Below are 23,347 nucleotides of genomic sequence, written 5' to 3'. Positions count from 1 at the left end.
GCAGTCTTACTTGCTCGGGAACCCATGATAACAACAACAACCGGCGTCACAAACCGCGTGTTCTGCTCCGCACCCACTCACACAAACACACTCAACACAACAACAACAACAACAACACAAAATAGGTCTATAATTTTCCCCGGATCTGTGGTTATTTCTGGATTCCTCTCTCAACAGTGAACCTTAACACCAACTATTTCAGAAACAGAAGCCCAGGAAAGCCCCCTGACAGGGGATTTCTTTAAATCACCCTGCTGTTCTTCAGCTGATAACACCTGAGTTAGAAAACACAAACACTGCAGATTTCTTTCACTCGCGAGGACGGTCACAGAGCGCTCGTACACACAAGAGACACTCACAGACTCGTGCTCTGTCACTGTCTGCTTTCTTTATTTATACAAGCATATGTGTGTACAAAGGTGACAGAGATAACTCAGAGATACGGTTTTCCTCTTTTCTACGCCTGTATGTTCTCGTAAAACAGCTGAGGTTTCTCTTCTCTACATCTAAATGTTCTCTGAAAACAGGAAGCGGTTAGTAGCTGAATAAGTTCACCACACAAGTTACTAGGTGAAAAGTAACGTAGGTATGTGGATTGCTTTGTGATAATAAAAGAGCACATTTCATGATAGCTGATCATATATACATAATTTTCCTTTAACACCCCGGACCAGACGGTGTCTCACCCTCCTGCCTCAAGACCTGTGCTGAACAGCTGGCTCCCATCTTTACTCGCATCTTCAACAGATCCCTGGAGCTGTGTGAAGTTCCCTCCTGCTTCAAACGCTCCACCATCATCCCTGTTACCAAGAAACCCACCATCACAGGACTGAATGACTACAGACCTGTCGCCTTGACGTCTGTGGTCATGAAATCCTTTGAACGACTGGTGTTAGCCCATCTGAAGGACATTACAGGCCCCCAGTTGGACTCACTGCAGTTTGCCTACCGGGCAAACAGGTCGGTGGATGATGTAGTGAACATGGGGCTGCATTACATCCTGCAACACCTCGACCGCCCGGGAACCTATGCCAGGATCCTGTTTGTGGACTTTAGTTCGGCTTTTAACACCATCGTGCCTGAACTTCTCTCTTCCAAACTCTCCCAGCTCAGCGTGTCACCAGCTACCTGTCAGTGGATCACCAGCTTCCTGACAGACAGAAAGCAACAAGTGAGGCTGGGGGAGATCACCTCTGAAACTCGGTCCCTCAGTATTGGTGCCCCTCAAGGATGTGTCCTCTCACCACTACTGTTCTCTCTCTACACTAACGACTGCACCTCCAAGAACTCGTCTGTTAAAATCCTTAAATTTGCAGATGACACCACCGTCATTGGCCTCATTCAGGATGGTGATGAATCTGCATACCGGCAGGAAGTTGAGCGGCTGGTACTCTGATGCAGTCAGCACAATCTGGAGCTGAACACTCTTAAAACTGTAGAGATGACAGTGGACTTCAGGAGACATCCCCCAACTCTGCCCCCCCCATCATATCAGACAGCCCTGTGTCGACTGTGGAGATCTTCAAGTTCCTGGGTACCACCATCTCCCAGGACCTGATGTGGGAGACCAACATCAACTCCATCCTCAAGAAGACCCAGCAGAGGATGTACTTCCTGAGACAACTGGGGAAGTACAGTCTTCCACAGGAGCTGCTGATCCAGTTCTACACTGCAGTCATTGAGTCTGTCCTGTGCTCCTCCATCACAGTCTGGTATGGTGCAGCCACTAAACAGGACAGGTGCAGACTGCAGCGGACTGTACGGGCAGCAGAAAGGATCATCGGCGCCCCCCTGCCCTCCATCCAGGATCTGTACCTCTCAAGAACCAGGAAACTGGCAGGGAAAATCATCACAGACCCCTCACACCCTGGACACAGACTTTTTGATCTGCTGCCCTCTGGCAGACGGTACAGAAGCCTGCAGACCAGGACCACCCGACACAGGAACAGTTTCTTTCCCCTCGCCATCTCCCTTCTAAACAGTTGACCTGTCACACTGCTCCCACTGCCAGACTGCAACTGCACCTTATGTACATTCTGTAGTATTCATTCCACCTCATTTCATTTCTGTATTCTATGTATATAAGTTTAGATTAGTTATTTATAGTTGGTTTACACAGCTTTGTGTATGTATGTGCATGTGTAATGTATATATAGACACGTGTGTGTGTGTGTGTGTGTGTGTGTGTGTGATTTACATTGCTGTGCTTGACAGTCACCATCTACCGGAACCAAATTCCTTGTATTTGTCTGCACATATACTTGGCCAATAAACACGATTCTGATTCTGATTCTGATTCTGATGTAAATTAAAAAAATAACAGTCTGTCCTGGTGGTGTCCAGTCAAACACGTCTCTGTGAAAGCTTCAATCCAACAGGATCCAAAATCCTTCTGCTCATTTCCTCGCCGGGTTCTTGATGCTCCTGTACCATCTCTCTGTCGTCCTCCTCGCTCCCTCTTTGCACTCACAGTCTTTGTGCATCATTAACACTCACATGTGGAAAACCAAAGTTTTGCTGAACAGAAGATGATCATCAGTGACGCTGTCTTTAAAAAACTCTTGTTAGAAATATACGACTTTAATGTGAAACATTCAGAGTTTTTTCTCTTGTTTGTTTGAAGCTGCTTCCTGTTGGCTTCAGCTGTTTGGAGTTTCCATTTTCTAAACTTCTACATTCTGAACCTTCTTCAGCTCTGAACAGATGATGAAACACTGAATGATTTCAAGCTCAAACTTTGTCTAATAAACTTATATCTTTCATTCTTTACACAGATTGAGTATCTGTGGTTTGTCAGAGATCAGCTGTGATTATCTGGCAGCAGCGCTGAAGTCCAACCCCTCCCATCTGAGAGAGCTGGACCTGAGCTGGAACAACCTGAAGGATCCAGGAGTGAAGCATCTGATATTATACTGATCCACACTGAGGCTCTTCATGGTACAGTCTGTTTTCTTCTTCTCTGGTTTAGTCCATTGACTGTAGCAGAACAATGTTCACATTTCAAACAGTGATACTCAACGTATGGCCCACGGCCCACACGCGGCCTGCCCACCTTTCCTAATTCAGAGAGAGGGGACCCTGATTAACTGTGTAGCTTCTTCCTCACAGTTCTAAGTATCAGACACAACAATGAATAATCCAGCAGCTCTTTAGCAGGTCAAAGGTCACGGCACACAGCAGACAGTCAGAAATTTTCTAACTCTGATCATTTATCAGTTGTGACACTGTGAGACTTGATCAGAGGTGTGATCATCACAGCAGAGGCCTTTGTGTCAAAGTCACTGAGGATCAAACAGAAACACATGAAGCAGATTTTCCTCTTCTGGCTTTTTATAGCAGATAACCTTCAAAATATTCTGCACTAGGGCTGCCACGATTAGTCGACTAGTCATGATTACGTCGACTATTAAAATTGTTGACGACTAATTTAATAGTCGACGCATCGTTTGAAGCTTTGTAAGATCCCAAAAGACGCAGATTTAAGAGTGTAATAACGGACTGAAACAGAAGATGGCAGCACTGCATGTACAACGATGCCAGCTGCCATTAAACCCCAAAGAAGAAGAAACTGTGTCCCAGAATTCATAGCGTGGCCCATCGCGGCCCTGCTCAGTTTCCAACAATGGCGGTAGCTAGTTAGTTTTAATATTACTCTTATTATTCTTTCTGGGTCACAAAATAAACGTTTAACATATTTTCAGGCGAGAATGTAGCTGTGTAAACCTCAAATATCTGCTCAGTTTGTCAAGACACCACATATTTTCAAAAGCGCTCCGACGTTTTCGGAGACGTCTGTTACCCACTAGCTCGATAGCTAAGCGGGGATCAAGGCTCACTAGAGCCGGTGAGAACACCGGACTCCCGGCAAAACGTTTTCAAACCCACCGCCGTCTTTCGCTACTCAGGTTAAACATGATATATAAGTCACTTAGATAACTTAAAATGTTGTTGTTTGGCTTTTTTTCAGTATTTTATTTCTTCCTGAGTAAATCGGTTTGGCTGAGATTAAAGTTATAGTTTTTACACAGCTGAATAAACGTCAAGCAGACAACTTATTATCAGAAGTGTGAGATGCTCCAGAACATACTCCAGTGTCCTGTTATATTTTAGATAGCAAGGATCAGATGTGTCAGAAGATAATTATGTTTTGATCAGTTACATGAAATGTATTCTTTATATTTATCAGTGAAGCACATGTCTATCATGACTTTTCACCTAGTAACTTGTGTGATGAACCTATCCAGCTAATAACCGCTTCCTGTTTTCAGAGAACATTTAGATCTAGAGAAGTGAAACCTCAACTCTTTTAAAAGAACATACAGATGTAGAAAGGGAAAAACCCGCCGCTCTGAGTGACGTTGTTATCTTTGTAATACACACGCACACACACAGAACAATCTTGTATACATAAAGAACGCAGACGGTGACAAAGTGCGAGTCCGTGAGTGTCTCCTGTGCGAGCGCTTCTGTGACCGTCCTCGCGAGTAGAAAAGAAACTTCAGTTTGTGTTTTCTAACTCAGACGTCTCAGCTGAAGAACGGCAAGGTGATTTAAAGAAATCCCCTGTCAAGATGGCTGTGTTTATTAAACTTCACCGAAACAATCTGCAAATTTCATTAAAATTTAATAAACTATCATCTTGTCTTTATTTTTAGTTAGCACATACCTTAAACACTTAAAGCTGTAAGCTAATGATAGTTATATAAGAGCAGATGCATGCTGGTGCAATAAGCTGTACGTTTTACGTTCAATGGATGCATGATCTGATTAGTCGAATAATCGCAAAAATAATCGGTGACTAGTCGACTATCAAAATAATCGTTTGTGGCAGCCCTATTCTGCAGTTGTTCAAAAACTGAAGCAAACCATGAATCAACATGTGAACATGACCTGATGCTGCTGAAGTGAAGCAAAGTTACAGAGGTTTGATTACAGACACAGCTGAGAGTTTGTAATCTGTCATCATTTTAAAAAGTTTACATCGAACAGCAGAAACGAGGCTTTCCTGTCAGAGGCCGACAGCACTGAACACAACAGCAGACTGGTGGCTAATAAACAGTGAATGATGCAGAAACAGATGTTTGAAGCTGTTCTTGGAGTACACTGAGAGAGAGAGAGCTGTGCAGGCAGGAACAGCCAAAGTCAGAGAGAATTCATGACGATGTTCATCAAACGTAAAGCGTAGTTGGATCTTCTTTTGCTGCTGGTTCACTCAGTTTTGGTTGGAGACAGATGAAACCTGCAGCTTCAGGATCTGTGAGCTGTCCACTTTCAGCCCTGACGGCGTGTCCGTGTACGTGCCGTCGAGCCAACGATCCACGCTCTGTGTTTCCATCTTTGTGTGTTTAGCTGCTCTCATTTACTGTTTCATCTGTTTGCTGCTGGTTGAAATAGTTTGTGAGCTTTAAGCTGAGATTCTGGCAAAATACATTTATATTAAACATCGATTCAGGATTGAATGAATCAACATCGTTTTATTCAAATTAAAACCATTTAAATGGGAACATTAATTTTTTACAGCCGCTTCTAATGCTGGGTAATGTCAGCTGGTCCATGTGCAGCTGGCTGTGAGGCTCAGGGAGCGTCTACAAAGTGCAACACTGAAAGAACATCATCCATAAATATTGAGGAATAACTGGACTCTCATACAGCGAGACTCAAATGCCTTTAAACATCAGCTTATCCTACTGATCCAAGTCCAACACTGAGTTTGTAAAAACATGTTTGTCAATCATTTTGTTTGGTTTCTGAGGAAAATGATTCAATAACTTCCTGCTAATACACAACATTTCATCATATTTCCTCATAACCCTCGTTTGTCTGACCATAGTCGGCCTCATCACAGGTGAGTTCTTCTCAAGAATACAGACAGTGGACTCTGGACTTTGTTGACTGGTGCCAGCAGAACCACCTGCTGATCAACGCCAGGAAAACCAAGGAGTTGGTGGTGGACTTCCAGAGACGCAGACCCACCACACTGACACTGGTGAACATCCAGGGAGTGGACATTGAGATAGTGGACTCTTATAGGTACCTGGGTGTTCACCTGAATAATAAACTGGACTGGAGCCACAACACTGATGCTCTTTACAGGAAGGGTCAGAGCAGACTCTACCTGCTGAGGCGGCTGAGGTCATTTGGAGTCCAGGGAGCGCTTTTAAAGACCTTCTATGACTCTGTGGTGGCATCTGTCATTTTTTACAGTGTGGTATGTTGGAGCAGCAGTTTATCGGCAGCTGAGAGGAAGAGGTTGGATAAACTCATCAGGAAGGCCAGCTCTGTTCTGGGATGCACCCTGGACCCAGTGCAGGTGGTGGGAGACAGAAGGACTCTGATGGACAGAGTCTCCCACCCCATGCATGGAAATGTTGCTGAACTGCAGAGCTCCTTCAGTGACAGACTGCTGCATCCTCGATGCATGAAGGAGCGTTTCCGCAGGTCCTTTGTTAAGATTCATTTTTGAAGACAGAGAGATGTAGGAGATCGGAATAATACACCCTGAGCCTGTCAGGTGGAGTCAACGAAGATTTTAATGAAACACACGCAGCGTGGGAGATGAACACTGTACGCAGACAGCACCACAATCTCGTCTTCAAACTTCAAGAAACAGTATTATATGCATCGAGGTGTATTTAGTGACGCCCTCTCCACGTCAGCACAGGCATACGTTTCAAAACCACAAATGTTCTATTTGACAACTTGAGACACAATTAAAGGACACTGGCTTCCATCTTCTCCCCGGTGGTTTCCCGTAAGCCAACTCAGCTCTCACATCTGCTTCTTCATCAGTCACAGGAAGCATGCTCAACTTTCACCTACACCCTAACAGTATGTGTGTGTATGTGCTAACCCTCGCTCTGCACTTTACTTGACCTCAACTTAGGCAACCAGGCTGAGGCCATCCTGTGTGTAATGATTTTGACTTATATGTAAAATGTATAAACAAATGTTTCAATCTAATACCACTACTTAAAACTTAATCAAAGCTTAATCAAAAGGTCGACAGCCTTATGAAATTTCCCCCTTGTGGGACTAATAAAGGTATATCAATTAATCAATCAATCAATCAATCAATCAGAGATATAAATGCATAATAAAATGACCTGCTCAAAACAACTTACAATCTGACTCTGCTTTCAGTTTCACTTCTGCAAAAGCCTGCAGGAAAAAAGTTCCCTGTCTCATTTTGGCACAGGGTATATTTCCTGTCACCCTGCAGTCTGTGCAAAAACATTTAAGATTATAGGAGCATTGAAAACCATTTAGAATTATAGATTCAACTCAACAGTTTAAAGTTTTGGACTAAAGACCAATATTTTCAAACCTATGAATACAGTATCAATACTTCAATAAATGTGTCAATGCAAATGCTTTGATTGATTATGATGCAACAGTAATAACAAGACACGTAATAACAAAATAATAAACATAGGATTAATAAAAATAAAATAAATGAAAATAACAGAAAAATAATACTTCCTTCCTTACACTTCCTCTCATGACCTCTGGATGTTATCCAGAGGTCACCACACTAGCTGTTGTGTCACTGTCAGTCTGGAGTTTGGCTCATAGTGAACCTGCACAAGTCCTGTTGGATTTGACAGACTCACAATAGAAGCGTCAGTGGAAATCAAAAAGGAAAATAGAGCCTGGAATCAATCAATGTGTTTTTCTAGCTTTGCTTTTTATAGGATCAAGTAAATACTTGTTTCTGGCTTTACATTTCCCAATTTTGATTTAAGTTATGAAGTTATTTTGCTCAACTAATTATCCTTATTGCCGTTTTAGAGAGGAGCAGCTTAAAATGATAGCTGCAGGTTTCAGTCAGAATCTGCAGATTATACAGTACAAATAAAATGTTCACGTTTCTCCAACATTGTCTTCCCAACAGTTTCACTAACATCTACACGGGATGCCCAGGGAGCGTTTGCAATGTCTTCTCCGGCACTGATAATTGGCGTCTGTCTTGTGTCAGTGACGTAAAAGATGGATTTAATGTGACATGACAATTCAGACAGCAGTCGCTTTCTAAAACATCAGATATGTATCTGATTCAGTACCACATACGAAAGTGACCCAGATTGGATTTGAAAATATCGGATTTGAGCTGTTCACACTGTCATACCATGATCAGATATGGGTCGCACAGGGTCAAAAAAAAGTCGGAACGTAGTCTTAGTTATGCTGCTATAGGCTCAGGCTGTTGGTGAACTTCCCATGATGCTCTGCTTTCTTCTCCACTCCCCTCTTTTCACTCCTGATGGTTTTATACAGGGAGTGCAGAATTATTAGGCAAGTTGTATTTTTGAGGAATAATTTTATTATTGAACAACAACCATGTTCTCAATGAACCCAAAAAACTCATTAATATCAAAGCTGAATGTTTTTGGAAGTAGTTTGTAGTTTGTTTTTAGTTTTAGCTAGTTTAGGGGGATATCTGTGTGCAGGTGACTATTACTGTGCATAATTATTAGGCAACTTAACAAAAAACAAATATATACCCATTTCAATTATTTATTTTTACCAGTGAAACCAATATAACATCTCCACATTCACATATATACATTTCTGACACTCAAAAACAAAACAAAAACAAATCAGCGACCAATATAGCCACCTTTCTTTGCAAGGACACTCAAAAGCCTGCCATCCATGGATTCTGTCAGTGTTTTGATCTGTTCACCATCAACATTGCGTGCAGCAGCAACCACAGCCTCCCAGACACTGTTCAGAGAGGTGTACTGTTTTCCCTCCTTGTAAATCTCACATTTGATGATGGACCACAGGTTCTCAATGGGGTTCAGATCAGGTGAACAAGGAGGCCATGTCATTGGTTTTTCTTCTTTTATACCCTTTCTTGCCAGCCACGCTGTGGAGTACTTGGACGCGTGTGATGGAGCATTGTCCTGCATGAAAATCATGTTTTTCTTGAAGGATGCAGACTTCTTCCTGTACCACTGCTTGAAGAAGGTGTCTTCCAGAAACTGGCAGTAGGACTGGGAGTTGAGCTTGACTCCATCCTCAACCCGAAAAGGCCCCACAAGCTCATCTTTGATGATACCAGCCCAAACCAGTACTCCACCTCCACCTTGCTGGAGCTCTCTGCCCTTTACCAATCCAGCCACGGGCCCATCCATCTGGCCCATCAAGACTCACTCTCATTTCATCAGTCCATAAAGCCTTAGAAAAATCAGTCTTGAGATATTTCTTGGCCCAGTCTTGACGTTTCAGCTTGTGTGTCTTGTTCAGTGGTGGTCGTCTTTCAGCCTTTCTTACCTTGGCCATGTCTCTGAGTATTGCACACCTTGTGCTTTTGGGCACTCCAGTGATGTTGCAGCTCTGAAATATGGCCAAACTAGTGGCAAGTGGCATCTTGGCAGCTGCACGCTTGACTTTTCTCAGTTCATGGGCAGTTATTTTGCGCCTTGGTTTTTCCACACGCTTCTTGCGACCCTGTTGACTATTTTGAATGAAACGCTTGATTGTTCGATGATCACGCTTCAGAAGCTTTGCAATTTTAAGACTGCTGCATCCCTCTGCAAGATATCTCACTATTTTTGACTTTTCTGAGCCTGTCAAGTCCTTCTTTTGACCCATTTTGCCAAAGGAAAGGAAGTTGCCTAATAATTATGCACACCTGATATAGGGTGTTGATGTCATTAGACCACACCCCTTCTCATTACAGAGATCCACATCACCTAATATGCTTAATTGGTAGTAGGCTTTCGAGCCTATACAGCTTGGAGTAAGACAACATGCATGAAGAGGATGATGTGGACAAAATACTCATTTGCCTAATAATTCTGCACTCCCTGTATGTCACTACTGCATGTGCTTACCCATATGGAAAAGAAATAGAAAAAACTTATAAAAGACTTGCATAAGATGTGGCCTACTTCATATAGTGAATCATATAAGGGTTAAGACCACTTTCTCATTACTGAGAATATATTGTTTTAGTAAGTATCCAAAACATAGAGGATAGATGTTATTGTATGTGACAAAGACAAAATGATTGTTGACAGATGGATTGTTGTTTTGTGTCTGCAGTCTGTCAGGCTGTCTGATCACAGAGGAAGGCTGTACTTCTCTGGCCTCAGCTCTGAGCTCCAACCCCTCCCATCTGAGAGAGCTGGACCTGAGTTACAATCATCCAGGTGGCTCAGGAATGAAGCTGCTGTCGGCTGGACGGAAGGATCCAGGCTGGAGCCTGAAAATCAGGTATGGAGAGAATGTCTGATAGAGGAGGAAGAGCTGTGTTAAGGGAAAATCTCCCAAATAGTAGGCTGCCAAAGTAAAACAGAGACACAGTGAGACAATATAATCAATCACATGTACATGGGGTGAACGTCTCTAATGAGAGTCACACAGTACTCTTCTTTATTGCAGGTTATATAGGCATGTAGGTCGGAGGCAGTCTCCGCCTGTTCTCAGAATATAGATTGCTTAACAGACAAATGCATATCTTGTTAAAACATTCTGTTCATACTGTACTAAACATCTGCTTAAGAGAAACTTGTCTTCATAGGCATTTGAGAAAGTATAGACAAGGCTTCATGTTTATCAGAGTGAATCGTCATTCAGAGTTTACACAATCACAAGCAAAGCATATTTGAAGAATAAAACAAAATCTTTTCACAAGCTGGAAACATTTCCTGTGTCCTTCACTCACTTCCTGTTTGTTTCCTGCAGATGACACATGAACAATCACACATGCAGGAATATTTTAAGGGACAGACACACTAGTCCAGCTAGATAGTACATGGATATTTATGTAGGGGGTCTCCAAGGAGTCTGTATGCAGGAACATTAATGATAACTGATAAGTCATGTTAAGAGTGTCATTAAAAGTAGACCTACAGTTAGGTCCATAAATATTTGGACAGAGGCAACATTTTGTAACTTTAGTTACACTTTATTAGGTCACAGGTGTACCTGAGATAGTGGCCACTGTGTACCTAAAAAAGTGTCAGCCATGTGTATGTTTCCCATGCTGCATGTCCACAGTCAGTGACACTGACAGAAGGATGAAACAAGGCTGTGAATCATTTCAGTCTCTGTGTGTGACAAAGAGGCAGACAGGAGCAGCTAACATTTGGAAAGGGAAGCTTAAATACTGGAAACTCTGATAAGCTTATGCTGTTTATGGGCCGTGTTAAAATCAATATTTCATTCTCATTCTGTTGTTTGACAACAATAACAAAAAATATGTATTTGAGAACAAATTTATTGTCGATTCAGCTGTGAATGTAGAGTTTGTTAGAGTGCATCATGGTCACACAAATCCAGAGTGGTGCAAAGAGCCTACTTAGGATTAGCTGCTCACGTTGTAGAAAGCAAGGGAAAAGAGTATTAGCATTAGGTAGTCACAATGTTAGAATACAAGGGATAATAGCAGACAAGCAGATAATTCACATCAAATTAGTATTAGCTGATAACATCTGCCTACTTGCAATTAACTGCTTACATTGTTATAAAGCAAGGGAAAACGGTAGTGGCATTACCTGCAAATGCTTTGAAACCTTCAATTAGCATTGGTTGCTAATTGCAGCTAACTTAGTATTAGCTGCTCAAATCTTTATGAAGCAACAGAAAATAATGTTATCATAGCTACTCACATTGTTAAAAAGTAAGGGACAACATTGTTAGCATTAGCGGATAAAGCTTTTTCACATCAAATTAGCATTAGCAAACGACGGCAGCCTACTTAGCATTAGCTGCTCACCTGTATATAGAGCAAGGAAATGTGGTATTAGCATTAGCTGCTAATGGTTTGAAACCTTAAATTAGCATTAGCTGTTAATTGTATCCTGCACATGTCGCTATAATGCAAGGAACAAGAGTATTACCATTAGCATTAGCTACTCACATTGTTAAAAAGTAAGGAAAAACAGTGTTACCATTATCAAATAATGCTAATTTATGTCAACTTAGCATTAAGTAATAACGGCAGCCTTCTTAGCATTAGCTGCTCACAGTGTTATAAAACAAGGAAATATGGTATTAGCATTAGCTGCGAATGGCAGCCTTCTTAGCTTTAACTCCTCACATCATTATAACGCAAGAAAAAAGGATATTGGCTTTGGATACTATTCCTAATTGACATTAAACTAGTATTTGCTACTAACGGCAGCCTACTTAGGATTAGCTGCTCACATTTTTAAAATTGAAGGGAAAACGGGGGAGGGGGCTCTTTCTGTGACTGACTAGAGGATTCAAATCAACCAGATGACAATATTCACATGACTCTCACTCCTTGAAGTGCATTTGTGAAAATGTTGGACTGTTCCTTTATCAGTGTCTAACAGTATGTTTATGAGAGCCGTGTAATGTCGAGAGAGAGTTTTGATACGTGAGAGATTTGTGATGTTTAGCATGTTTGGAGGCTGTAGTTAGTGTGTAGTTAGTGTGTAGTGTAGTCATTGTTGTGTGTTGTGTCAGTTCTACTGAATGTCACTATTGCTGCCTTAAAGCCACCAAAGGCAGATTGCAGTGTAAACAGGAGTGATCCACCTCCTGCTGTCAGACCTGCAGGTTTATCCCTGTGCTGTTCTCCTCTGTCTTACAGTGGACACAAACTATTTTTGCAATGGCACAAATCATCTGTGTGCCTTCTTATTTGATGCAGAACACCTGATTGTTCTGTAAATAGTTTGAAATGGCTATATAAAAACTGCCTGAGGCCTCGGCTGCATTTTTAGGTAAATAGTGTCGATTGTGAAAACTGTACAATTTCTGTTTGCATTTCAAGTTATGAAAATGATTCATTAAACATGTTTGTGGTTTTTCTAGTAAAACTCAGACTTTTTTCTCCTCTGATTCTCACCAGAGAACTTCAATCTATACACCTAAAAACCACAAACCAGGCGAGAAATTTGGGTGTAGTGATGGATGGAGGCCTAAACTTCATTGGAGGCCTAAAACACATTAACAAAATCAGCTTACTATCACCTTAAGAACATCTCAAGGATAAAAGATCTGATGTCTCAACAGGACCTGGAAAAACTACTCAATGCATTAATCTTCAGTAGGCTTGATTACTGTAACAGCATCTTTACAGGTCTACCTAAAAAATCAGTCAGACAACTACAGCTCATTCAGAACTCTGCTGCTCGAGTCCTCACTAAGACCAAAAAAGTGGACCACATCAGTCCAGCTCTGAGGTCTTTACACTGGCTGCCTGTCCGTCAGAGGATAGACTTTAAAGTTCTGATGCTGGTCTATAAAGCTCTGAATGGTTTAGGACCGAAATCCATCAGTGACCTCCTGACCCAGTATGAACCTTCCAGATCCCTCAGGTCATCTGGATCCGGTTTTTTATCAGTTCCCAGAGTCAGAACCAGACACGGAGAAGCTGCATTCAGCTTTTATGCTCCATATATCTGGAACAAACTCCCAGAAAGCCTCAGATCTATGGGCAGAAATCTGTGCCATCAGAAACTGAATTTGAATAAGTTAAATTTGAATTTGAATTACTCGGATTGAATCTGAATTGTAACTTGAATGAAAGCTTTTGAAAACTGAATTTGAATTAGTCTAATTTGAAATTGAATTTATGGTTTGAAAATGAATTGATTTGCTTTGAAACTGCATTTTATCCTTTAAAAATTCAGCTCTCGAATAATTTCACATTCACTTCTCACCATTCAGTTTCAGTTCTACAATTCAATTTCAGTTCCGAAATTCAGTTTTTTGGGACTTACATCCGGTTCCGGTTCAAGCGCAGATTAATAGAACTACAGACTGATAGCGTTACTGACGGAATCTACAGCGTCTTGAGCTGAATTAAGACTTCAGAAGTCATTCGTCATGTCGAATGACCAGCGGATAAACTCTCAGGTTGGTAATAAATGTATTACATGTATAAGAACAAGCGTCATGTTAACAATTGATAGCTGTACAGTAACTTTTATGCTTATTGTAGCTGCTAGCTAAAAACGCTAATTTAGCCTAGTTTGCCCTGAATTCAGCTTTGACAAACAAATATGATCGACTGTTTCTAGTAGAATTCCAAAGTTGTCATCTTGTACCCTCTCAGAGCCCTGTATGCTTGCAGAGACCCCTACAGTAAGGAAACATGCAAAACGCTGTCCAAATCTTTGTATTTGAGCTTTATTTATGTCTTACACAGCATCCCAACTCTTTAGCTAACTTAATAACTTAAGCTAAAGTGAATAGTTAATCTTATTCATTAGTGCAGCGCTACTGGATCACCTCTGTTTGAAGTGATATAATATGATATACAACTATCACTGTGTTTAACTATCATAATAATTCTTAGGGTACTGAGTGCATGCTTAATTAGATTTTTTTTTTTTTTTTAAACATACTGCTCCATTGCTATGTTTGACAGGCTGAAGTTGTCGGGTCACCTCCTAAATCGACCATCTTTTACAGGTGTTTTGTGCCAGGAATGGAGTGTCCACTGAAGACTGAAGATACTGAATCTCTACGCCGTGCCATTGATCCCTCCTGTGCCTTCATCTAGACAAGAGACATTAACTTAACCACTCTCACATGCTCTGTACCTACATCACCTTCCCTGACAGTCGTAGCCTGGCTCATCTGAGGGTGAAATTATAAGAATGTGTTATTTTGCAAAGTGCTCTCTAGGGTTCCTAAATAAAATATGGCATTGAGGTCATTTCTTTTGAATTAATCCCTTCTTCTGAAATATAAGAACCTCTCCTGGTTTAAATGGCACTTTCTGTTCCTTACTTCCTGTTCCACTCCCAACCCCAAATAGATGCTGACAAGCTGACACAGTAATATGGAAGAGGGAGAGAAGCTGGAAAGGACTACTACAAATAAACCCAATGCCTAACTTGAAAAATGTAAAATAAGAACAATAATAATAATAATAAAGATAAAAGATGAAGTAACAAGTTTTTTGTTTTTTTGTTTATTCCAAATGATCATCCAGATGTCTGTGACATGTGATGACAAACACCATAATGGAAGGCCTTTGTCATCACATGCTTAAACTCATATATTTTTGCATATGCTGAACAGGCAGTCAGACATGCTGTAACTGTGGGGTAGAAAACTGCATGAACACCATACAGCAGGGGTCTCAAACTCCAGTCCTCGAGGGCATGGAAAAGTTGCATGACACCGGCCTTTGAGGAATGGAGTTTGAGACCCCTGTCATATTCCATATGACAGGTGTGGTTGAACTTCATGAAGACTCTGAAGTTTCTCTTCTCTTCTGGCAGGACAGGAATGTAGCCTTGTCCTGTGAGCCACCGTAAGGATGTACTTAGAGTAGAACTGGAGTGTCACCGGCCTCAGGCTCTTCACCTTTTCAAAGACAAAGCAGTCATTTAGATAAAATATTAGCTATTGTTTACCTGTAAATGCACAAAGAGAATTTAGAAATGTAATTATTGTCAAGAGTGAAAAAGCACTGATAGTGTAATTTACAGCTGTGGCCAAACGTTTAGAGAATGAGAAGTGTTGTTTATTTACAAAGTTCGCTGTTTCAGTGATAGTTGTATATCATATTATATTACTTCAAACAGAGGTGATCCAGTAATGCTGCACTAATGAATTAGACGAACTATTCACTTTAGCTAAAGTTATTAAGTTCGCTAAAGAGTTGGGATGCTGTGTAAGACATAAATAAAGCTCAAATACAAAGATTTGGACAGCGTTTTGCATGTTTCCTTACTGTAGGGGTCTCTGCAAGCATACAGGGCTCTGAGAGGGTACAAGATGACAACTTTGGAATTCTACTAGAAACAGTCGATCATATTTGTCAAAGCTGAATTCAGGGCAAACTACGCTAAATTAGCGTTTTTAGCTAGCAGCTACAATAAGCATAAAGGTTACTGTACGGCTATCAATTGTTAACATGACGCTTGTTCTTATACATGTAATACATTTATTACCAACCTGAGAGTTTATCCGCTGGTCATTCGACATGACGAATGACTTCTGAAGTCTTAATTCAGCTCAAGACGCTGTAGATTCCGTCAGTAACGCTATCAGTCTGTAGTTCTATTAATCTGCGCTTGAACCGGAACCGGATGTAAGTCCCAAAAAACTGAATTTTGGAACTGAAATTGAATGGTGAGAAGTGAATGTGAAATTATTCGAGAGCTGAATTTTTAAAGGATAAAATGCAGTTTCAAAGCAAATCAATTCATTTTCAAACCATAAATTCAATTTCAAATTAGACTAATTCAAATTCAGTTTTCAAAAGCTTTCATTCAAGTTACAATTCAGATTCAATCCGAGTAATTCAAATTCAAATTTAACTTATTCAAATTCAGTTTCTGATGGCACAGATTTCTGCCCATACAGATCAGCTGAAACACTCAGTTTATTTAAATCCAGGTTGAAGACTCACCTGTTCTCAGCTGCATTTGAATAAAACACCAAATCCACACTTTTAAGCTTAAATTTTAAAACTTATATTTTAACTACTGATTTTATCTACTGTTCTGATTTTATCTACTGTTTTTTTAATCAATTTTAAATCATGCTCTTTATTTGGTTTTGTTTTTTAATATCTCTGTAAAGCACTTTGAATCACCTTGTTGTTGAATTGTGCTATATAAATAAACTTGCCTTGCCTTCATATTTTGTCCAATGACTGGAAATATGGTGTTGATGAATGTGTCAGAACTAATCCAAAGATATAACCCTGTACAGTCTGGAGAAATGGCATCATCCAGTCTGTCCTGTTTCCATCAATCACTGTCTGGTTGGCCTCAGTCATGAAGCATGACGGGGCCAGACAGTAAGGTCTTTAGAGAGGCTCATCCGTGCTGTCTTTCCTCCATCCAGGACCTGTAAAGGTCCAGAATGAGGGACAAACACATCTGTACAGAGCTTTCACATCATGGAGATAAACTGTTCACATTTCTTCCTTCAGGCAGACGATACAGAGTGTTGTTAACAAAAAAACAGACACCACAGACAATTCATTCCCCCGGGCTTTCACTTTGATGAACACTGTGAATGTTCATGTGTATGAGAGCCATGTAATGTCCATGTGTGCATGCTGACTGTGCTGCTCTGACCCCTCCTCCTTTCAGGGTGGAGCCTGCTGGAGTCCGATGGTTGAGACCAGGTCTGAGGAAGTGTAAGTGTGTTTTTAATGGGATTCATGAAAACAAAGCAGCACACATTCAACCATCTTCATCATGTCAGAAGTCATCATCAGAGTGTCAATCAATGAACAGATGATGGATCAATAACTGCAGCTGGATTGTGTTTGTTCTCTCCATCAGATTCCTGTCAACTCACAATCGACACAAACACAGTGAACACAAACCTCCAAACAAACATTAAATGTGCCAAAAATAAGCAGTCAGCCATCTTACTTCCTGTTTAATAACTGCCAGCTTGAAGATGAAGAACCAGAATTTCTGAAACTAAATTTTGGAAGATCAGTGAGAGGAATGCTAGAGTTAACAGCCTTCCTGTAAGAAACTACACCTTTGAAGCCAGAAGCAACTCCTGAAGTGTCAAGAGAAAGTATCAGACTGACAGCCTGCATCCAAAGCCTGCAAGAATGAATCACATTCACTGAAGTGAAACAAAGAGAGATGAAAAAAAGTCAGGTAGCTCTGGAGAAACATGACAACATGATGACTGAAGAGGTCACTCCATTTGTTGTTCAGGTTTTAAGCACAAAGAACCTATCAGAGCAGAGACGTGTTGGCTGGGTTTAAAAGCAGCTGTCAGTCTGTGGGGAGAACTGTCACTATCCTGGATGCACGGTGCCCTTAAATCACTGTGAGGTCTTTCAAGATGGTCTCTGCACGTCATGGACCAGCAAGTGTCCTGGATCAGTGCATGTGAAAGGAAAGTGGAGATATGTGACCAGGATAAGAAAATATCAGAAAAATGAACCACCAAGAAAAGTGAAGGATGTTCATTTACTCTGAAAGGAAATGAACCGACTGACAGCAGAGAGGTCCCAGTTCCTGGATGAGTCCTACCAACATGTTGTCAGACTGGAGGAAATCGCTCTGAAAGCTGATTCAGCATCCACTATTGTCCACTTGGACTTCCTGATTGAGAAGATGAAGCAGAAAGGAGACAGAGTAGGTCAAGAAACTGAAAGAGATGAGAAGCAGAGTGGATGAAGAAGCACTGCGGTATGTCAAACTGACAGCACTTACAGAACAGTGACTGTAGTTTATAATTATAATTAAAATATGTAATTCATTTCTAGAGCAGCGTCTCATCCTCACAGAGCACAGCCGGCACGTGTGTTTCTGTTAGCTTAGCCACCACGCTAAAGTCAAACTACCCACTGCTAGCAGCTGTTTCCATCATAGTTTAGAATCCAGATGTGTGAGGTCTAAATTTACACCTCTGATTAAAATAAATAGTTAAAAACAGCAATTGTGTCCAAATGTGTCTTAAAACCAGATAAACTGACAGTTACAGCTGAGCCTGTGTGAGACACTTTGAGAGACTGCTCTCCTACAGAGATGCATTTTAGAGACTAGGAAAGATCAAAATCATTTAAATCAGGAAGTTCATGTTACTAACAGCTCACCTCTGAGCAGCAGAGACTTTAACATCAATGAGGAAACCTCCAGACGCATCACTCTGTAAGGACACAGAGCTGGGTGGAGGTCCAGGTGGGTTCCTGTGAATAATGATGGAGCAGTGATGTGAGTGCTGAGCTGTGACATGGAGAAGAGTCATGGACAGTTAGAGATGGTCATCTCACCTCTGAGCTTTGGTCTGGCTCTCATGTTCCCCACACAGAGTGCTTTTAGAGGGAGGGACTCCCTCCTCTCTGTCCTCACACTGATCCATGCTGCTCAATTCAGCTCACACACACTTTCTACCTTCACCTGCAGAGGAAACACAAATCATTCATGTGCACATCGACTGAGAGCTGCAGAGGTCGCGTCTGATGTGTTGGACTAACATCCATCTGAGACACAGCTTTCATCAGTTCACTACAAAAAGTGTCACAGAGCCCAGTTCAGCCTCCAAATCCTCCATTACTGTAGTCCTACAAAGCAGCAGGTCAAACATGGCTGCAGAGAGCAGCTTTATGTCAGTAACAATGTCCAGGACCGAGCTGACTGCTTAAGTTGGACACACTGTGTGATTTTTGGACCATTTTGAGACAATTTTTCACTCGTGTGACTGTTTTGGGGATCGGGCTGAGTTTTGCTGTAATCATGTGTCGTGCATCGTGTAATACACACGGGGTAAATAGAAGCGATTGACACCTCACAACCAGCTCCTGATCAGCAGTCACAAGAAAATCAAATCTTTTTGGAATCCTGGTCGCCCCTCGTGAAGGTGTCGCACTGTTGAAGCAGCGCCAAGAGACGATTTAACGCGACCTGTCACACTGCGCACAAGTAAACACAGAAATGGAAGTGAAACAGACAGAGTAGCATCACAAGTGATGGAGGCACCACTTGTACAACTTTGGCTCATCGAGCCTTTTGTGTGACACACCACTACACACTCACTACAACTACAGGACTCTGCACACTGTCACTTCAACTAATGCCACTTGCACAAGTTTAGCACGAACTGTAAATACCATCTTGTCTTAAATTCCCTAAATATTTAATACTTTTTGTCTTTTTATCATTATTATTATTATTATTAGTGCTATTCTGTGTTATTTTCTCCATAGTATAACTGCACACTCTCTATATGCCGATGTAAAGCTGAGGACCAAAGAGTTTCATTATAGATAAATGTGGCTGCTCTGTTTATCTGTTCATCACAATAAAAGCTGAAACTTGAAGCTTTGCCGAGCACCAAAGTCTTTGGACTGTCACTGATATCAGTGCTGTTATTCAACTTATTTACTGTTTACAGGAAAATGTATTGAACATGTTAAAGAGCAAAAGCCTGACGTCACAGATGAAGCAAACAATCAGTCCAGACTGAGTTCTTCATCGTTGGTACCATTGCTTTGTTTTTAGGCAGCAGCAGTGAAACCTGAAGAAAACAAAGTGTAAATGTTCATGAAGTTGAAACTTTGCCAGCACGTCTCCTCTGCCTGCAAACAATGGAGAGAGATGTTAGTGAAGTTTAGAGCTTTGACCCACAGGAAGGTCTTTAAAGACACAATGATCAGGTTAGTGAAGCATGATAAACTGAGCTGATCAGTCATTGTTCAGGTGTAAGATTTAAAGAAATTAGTTTACTGCTGAACTGTATATAACCGTCATCCTTATCATTGCATCAATTATCATTCATCAGAGCATTGATTGAAGTTGCTGCCATTAGGTTATAATTTGTATTACAGGGGTATCATAATCAAATATTAACATGTTTATTATAGGTGCAGTTATAACCACTTTAAAATGATTGAGTTAAATATATATATCAAAACTCATATGCTGAGTATATTGTTACAGTAAAATAGTAGCTGAGCAAAGGCCTGAATGTATTCAGCAACCTGCTGCACTAGAGCTTGCTTGCCAACAGGTGACAGAAGAAGTTGTCCAGTCCATGGGGACCTCAGAGGCCTGAGATCATCACCATATTTGAAAGAGGATGCCAGAAAGGGGAACTTCTGTGTCTGCATTTATTTCTTAGAATAGATCATGGTCTGTACAAGGGGCAAACAATGTTCTTAAGATGCAAATTATGTGCTTGTAAACGCATGAGGGGGCGTCATAATACCCTGATGTTATAAAAGCAATCTGAAGTGTATTTTTGGGTGGGGATTTACAACTGATGGTTTCCAGTGTACGTCTCCCCACGCTGCGTGTATTCATTAAAATCAATTGTTTGATCGACCTCTTCTGGACCATGATTGTTTTACTCTTGTCCTCAATTTCGGACCCGTAACATTTGGTGCATTGGCCGAGGGTTGAGGGGGAGAGACAGTTGGAGATTGAGACCGAGAGGGTCCGAGGCGCTCGAATGGCAGACACGACTCAGTGGTCGAAGTGAGTGAACATAAGCCGGCTTATTCAAAGGTAAGGCACTACCTGTTGAATTATTTCCAAAATGTGCCAGATTGGATATTCCAAATTAAAAGTTTACTCACTGAAATTACTGATAAATCTCTGTTTTGATTTTGGTGAAAATCTCATGAGAACTAAAGTATAAGTTGAAGTAAAGATAATGAAACGTTGAAAATAAGTAAAGAGTAAAGAGAATAAGTGTATTTAAAGCAGTTGGACTGCAGAGTGAATTTAGAGTTATAGGTTATTGGCGAAGTGTTTGTGACAGTAAAGTCTCAATTGAATATAAAGCCGGGCTTGGACATCAATAACATTGCTTGTGTAATTTTATGGGGTGTCTTCAAAAGTAATTAAATTTTTGTAGTACGGGATTCTGGGAATTCTGAGAAGTGCATTGTTCGGAGGTGACGCGCCAAATTTCCTGGCGATGGTCAGGATTTTCCTTGGGAAGGGATAGTCCGATTGGCAATCGTGGGCAACTGGGGATGGCCCAAAATAGCTACTGACTAGGTCAGTTTACCGTCCGGGGCGGTGGTTTGCACTTTTTTGGTCAGTAGAAACCGGGTTTCGGGCATGTAACTTTAACTTAAAACTTCGGGGAAGCCTGGGATGTGAAATGCCCCAAAATAGAGCTTCTCGGCAGGGGTTGAGTTGGTTGACGCTTTTAAATTGTGTTAGGGCATTAGATATGTGACCACGGTCCGGGGCCGAGACTGGTTAATTGATGACAAAAAACTCAGGGAGTTTATCGGTTGGACCGTTAATTTAAATTTGTCGAAATTGTGTAGGTTTTGAAATGTCAGGCCTAATACTGCAGTTGTAATTATAAAGACGTCTGTGTAAAGTTGTGTGTGAGAGGAGTCTGTGAGTCAGGCTGGTATTATTTTTAGACTGTGTGTGTGTGTGTGTGTGTGTGTGTGTGTGTGTGTGAAAATGCAAATGAGGCAGCTGCGAGGTCCCTAGAGTTTTAGGAAGTTATAGAGACTGTTACACATTGCTGAGCGCCTGTATTTAAGATGCTGGTTTTGTTTATTACAATACTGTAAGTAAAGTTTTATTTCTTGCCATGACTGTATGACTTTTTGCTGGGTTTTGAGATAGGATATATAAACTGTTGATACTTATGACCGTTATTTGGGGTCTGAAAACTGGAATTGACTTTGAAACAATTTCATTAATACATATGTCTGTAAGTGATGTCTCTTTTGGTGTGTTCAAGTAAGATGTTTTAGGATTTTTAGATGGGTTTTGTTTTAGTTTGAGATAATATACACAGTTACATTTGGTGTTCCTAATCTATTGTTGTTGACTTTGACTGATACATATAGGTGTAAGTTGCTTGATGTTTGTTGGGCTAAGGAGGGGCTTAGCACATTGTGAGTGGTTTTTCTTCCAGTTCCATAATATATAAGGAGTTATATTTGACAGACTGTTTAAATTTTGGCTTCATGTTAATATAGGTTGCAGTGGCCACAGAGGAAACACAGCAAAACATCTTAAGGGTTTAAAATAATAATGAATAAAAGAATGAAGTTTCTTAAGGGTTTTTGTGTGTGTTTTTAGGGATAGTTTTTTGTGGGTTTTTAGGGGGAGTGTGTGTTTGTGTGTGTCAAACGGGAGATAACATGAAAACAGAGGAATTAGAGACTAGAATGTCCTAGAAGGCAATAAAATGCAAATTAAGAAGCTGTGAACTGCTTAAACCACAGTTGGTTTCACAAGTACTGCTGCAAACATTGTTGAATGCGTGTGTTTAAGACGCCATTTATGTTTATTAGAGGGTTATAAATAAAGTTTTGAGTTGCTGTAGTGGATGTATAGTAATTGACTGAATTTTGATAGATGTATATATCTTGAGCCATAAAGGCTGGTGTGTTTTATTTTTAGTTATGTGTGTGTGGTGAGAAGCCGTGAGGATGATGAGAGGTTTCAGTTTTTTTCTTTTTTCCTTTTGACTTGCTCTTTCTGATCATGGAAGGCATGTCCAAGATACTCGTATGAAAGCGTATTTTGAGTGATTTTAACCGTGTGAATGCTGTCAGTATTTGATTTGAGTGACTCTGCGTGATATGTCTGAGCGACTGAAAAAGGGGGAAGTTTGAGAGAAAAGGCAGTGTGTGTGAGACGATTTATGGCGTCTGAAAAAGGTTAGAACATTTAAAAGTGTGTATGAGATAATGGTATGAAATAGATTTTTTTTGTGATGAAAAGTAGGATGTTTTAGAGTTTGAAAGTGCTTTTAATTCAAGAAATGCATGAGTGATGGTATGAGAGGTTGAGTTTCTTTTCTCTCAGTTCAAAAACACATAAGTATATACCCTTGGTTAATTGTTTGGATGTTTGAAAGAGCTCTGTTTAAATGTGTGTGAGTGAAATGAAGGTGTATTGTTTTTAGATTAAGATTTAGTAGAATTAAAGAGGGTCTGTAGACT

The sequence above is a fragment of the Oreochromis niloticus genome, linkage group LG10 (assembly GCF_001858045.2).
Source record: "Oreochromis niloticus isolate F11D_XX linkage group LG10, O_niloticus_UMD_NMBU, whole genome shotgun sequence".
NCBI classification, from domain to species: domain Eukaryota; kingdom Metazoa; phylum Chordata; class Actinopteri; order Cichliformes; family Cichlidae; genus Oreochromis; species Oreochromis niloticus.
The sequence above is the reverse complement of the archived record's forward strand: the minus strand, read 5'-3'. Positions refer to the sequence as shown.